Below are 3,884 nucleotides of genomic sequence, written 5' to 3' on the forward strand. Positions count from 1 at the left end.
AAATTCGGCGGTTGGAACGAATTGCAACCGTAAAAGAACGAATTGATACGACTTGCAGCTATAATCCCGAATTGCTTCGAGAAATTAGGGTTATGAACCCCAATTTTTCGCACAAATTCTGAGCAGGATGGGACGATTTTCGAAATATCAATAGATGAATTCAGGTAATTGCGATTGTTGAGGGATTTTCGGAAATTGGAGCAGTAATTTGTGGGAGGGATTTGGAAAGAAGAAAGGATTGATGTTTGAATGGATTGATTTTAGGAAATAGGAAGAAGAAAGGAAACAGTCGTCCAAGGAAATCAAATAATTTCCATACCTGAGTGATAAGGTGACATACCAATGTGAATGTAAAGTGTGCCTTGCGTGTACATCGAGCGCGCGTCGAGTGCGCTTAAGGTGAACCTGGGTCGTGAAATAGGGACTGCCCGTTACTTATGCGTGAGATAATAGTGCGCTCGAGGTTCACCTATGGCGCGCAATACTTGACTCTCCGTCTTGAAATATCATTCGACGTTCCTAGCATACATAATAAACCGTCAACATGAATTTAAAACAAGTAATAAAAAGAAACATAATAAAATTTCTAATTACTAATTAAACAAAATAAATTAACTAATTATAAAAGCTAAAGAAATATTACAAAGAAAAAGGATACAAAACCCGGTCTGCCTCCCGTTAGCACTTTTGTTTATAGTCGTTTGCTCTACTTAGTGGTGAAATCAATCTTCATAAATGGGGTCGTAGAGATCCAGTGATTATACCACCTCAATCTCGACACCATCATGATAGGGCTTCAGTCTTTGCCCATTTACTTTTAGCACTTTATCAGTCGTCGGATCACGTACCTCAACTACACCATGAGGATAAACATTAGTAATTATAAGTGGACCGATCCAACGGGATTTCAACTTACCTGGAAATAGACGAAAGCGGGATTGGAACAAAAGGACTTTTTGACCAACTTTAAAGTCCCGTCTCAATATCATCTTGTCATGCCAAGCTTTCGTTCTTTCTTTGTAAGTAACTGCATTCTCATATGATTCAACTCGGAGCTCTTCCAACTCTTGCAATTGCAATTTTCGATGCAACCCCGCGTCATCCAAGCTTATATTAAAGCTTTTTATTGACCAATATGCTTTATGCTCCAATTCTACAGGTAAATGACTCGCTTTCCCAAACACAAGTCGATAAGGTGACATACCAATTGGGGTTTTATAAGCCGTTCGATATGCCCATAATGCATCATCTAATCTCAAGCTCCAATCCTTCCGATTAGGATTCACCGTCTTCTCAAGGATGGATTTAACTTTTCTATTAGACACTTCAGCTTGTCCATTAGTCTGCGGATGATATGCCGTGAAAACTTTATGAGTAACGCAATACTTTTTTAGCAAAGCATTAATTGTCTTATTGACAAAATGAGTTCCACGGTCACTTATCAAGGCCCTTGGAATTCCAAATCGAGCAAATATGTTGGCCTTGATAAAATCCGCCACCACCTTGGAGTCATCGGTCTTAGTGAGAATAGCCTCCACCCACTTAGACACATAATCTACCGCCAACAATATGTAAAGATTTCCATATGAACTTGGAAATGGACCCATGAAATCAATCCCCCAAACATCAAAAATCTCACAGTTAAGCATGTAACTTTGCGGCATCTCATTCTTTCGGGAAATATTGCCTACTCTTTGGCAATTGTCACAAGTTTGACAAAATCCATGAGCATCTCTAAACAAAGAAGGCCAATAAAACCCACAATCTAGCACTTTTCTCGCAGTTCTTCTTGCACCAAAGTGGCCACCACAAGCATGTGAGTGGCAAAATGTAAGGATAGAGGCCATCTCATTCTCCGGTATGCACCTCCTTATGATTTGGTCGGAACAATGCTTCCACAAATAAGGCTCATCCCACACATAATACTTCGCATCACTACGAAGCTTGTCTTTTTGAGATTTAGAAAAGCCTTGTGGAAATTTAGAAGAGCAAAGAAAATTTACAAGATTGGCACACCATGGCTTTACGGATCAAATAGCGAACAAGGTCTCATCCGGAAATAATCCTTTCACCGGATTTTTCTCATGTGGATTTGCATCAACATCCACTAACTTGCTCAAATGGTCCGCTACAACATTTTCTGCTCCCTTCTTATCTTTCACCTCCAAATCAAATTCACTAAGCAATAGAATCCATCTTATCAATTTCGGCTTAGATTCTTTCTTCGCCATCAAGTGGCGCAGTAATGCATGATCTGAAAATACCACCACTTTTGTACCAAGTAAATAGGACCGGAATTTTTCCAAAGCAAAAACAATTGCTAGATGCTCCTTCTCAGTTGTGGTGTAATTTCGTTGTCCTTCATTTAGAGTCATGGATGCATAATGAATTACATGGGAAGCCCTCCCATTCTTTTGACCCAACACCGCTCCCAAAGCATAATCACTCGCGTCACACATGATCTCAAAGGGAAGAGACCAATCCGGTGCTTGAATAATTGGAGCGGAAGTAAGGCTACCTTTCAACTCATCAAAAGCCTCCTTACAAGCCTTGTCAAAGATGAAATCTGTCTCCTTTTGCAACAGCTTGCATAAGGGTGAAGCGATCTTAGAGAAATCCTTGATGAACCTGCGGTAAAAACCTGCATGACCAAGAAAAGATCGAACTTCGCGAACATTAGTAGGGTAAGGTAGAGACGAAATAGTATCAATCTTAGCTTTATCTACCTCAATACCTCTCGAAGACACAGCATGTCCAAGTACTATACCTTGTTCCACCATAAAGTGACACTTCTTAGAATTCAAAACAAGGTTTAGTATCAATACAACGCTTAAGAACAAGAGATAAATGGTGTAAACAACTATCAAAAGAATCACCGTGCACCGTAAAATCATCCATAAACACCTCAATGAAGCGTTCAACATACTCAGAAAATATGCTAACCATACATCGCTGAAAGGTAGCAGGTGCATTACAAAGTCCAAAAGGCATACGTCGATATACAAAGGTACCAAAAGGACAAGTAAATGTGGTTTTCTCTTGATCCTCAAGGGCAATAGCTATTTGAAAATACCCCGAATACCCATCTAGAAAGCAATAATACGCCTTACCCGCTAGTCTTTCAAGCATTTGGTCAATAAAGGGAAGAGGAAAGTTGTCTTTTCTAGTTACCGCATTCAACCTACGATAATCTATACAAACTCTCCACCCGTTTTGGATCCTAGTGGGTGCAAGCTCACCATCTTTATTCTCAACTACAGTCACCCCAGACTTTTTAGGGACTACTTGGGTAGAACTCACCCATTTACTATCAGAAATAGGATAAATCATACCTACTTGAAGCAATTTGAGAACCTCTTTCTTCACTACCTCCATCATAGGAGGATTCAATCGATGTTGTGGTTGCCTTACCAGTTTAGCATCATCCTCTAGCAAAATCCGGTGCATACAAGTACTTGGATTAATGCCCTTGATGTCGGCAATAGTCCAACCAATAGCTAATTTGTTTTCCACAAGTACATCTTTCAACCTTACTTCTTGTTCCTCGGTGAGCTTACTAGAAATGATAACAGGAAGTGTTTCTCCCTCACCAAGGAAGATATACTTCAAATGCTCAGGTAGAGTCTTAAGTTCTACCACAGGTGCCTGCAAAACAGATGTCAACAATTTCTCCGAAGGAACAGTTAGTGGCAATTTAGTATTAAAATCCAAAGGAAGCTCCTCTAACTTATGTAAATCGGCCACAACCTCCTTCAAGTCAGCAGAAAAAACATATTCTACCTCTTGACCATCCACACTATTTTCCAAAGTTATGTGCAACTCATCATCACCATTAAAACCAAAGAAATCTTGGGCCAAAGGGTCAATAATGTCAATAAAATTCA

Source organism: Silene latifolia, chromosome Y (genome assembly GCF_048544455.1).
Source record: "Silene latifolia isolate original U9 population chromosome Y, ASM4854445v1, whole genome shotgun sequence".
In the NCBI taxonomy this organism is placed as follows: domain Eukaryota; kingdom Viridiplantae; phylum Streptophyta; class Magnoliopsida; order Caryophyllales; family Caryophyllaceae; genus Silene; species Silene latifolia.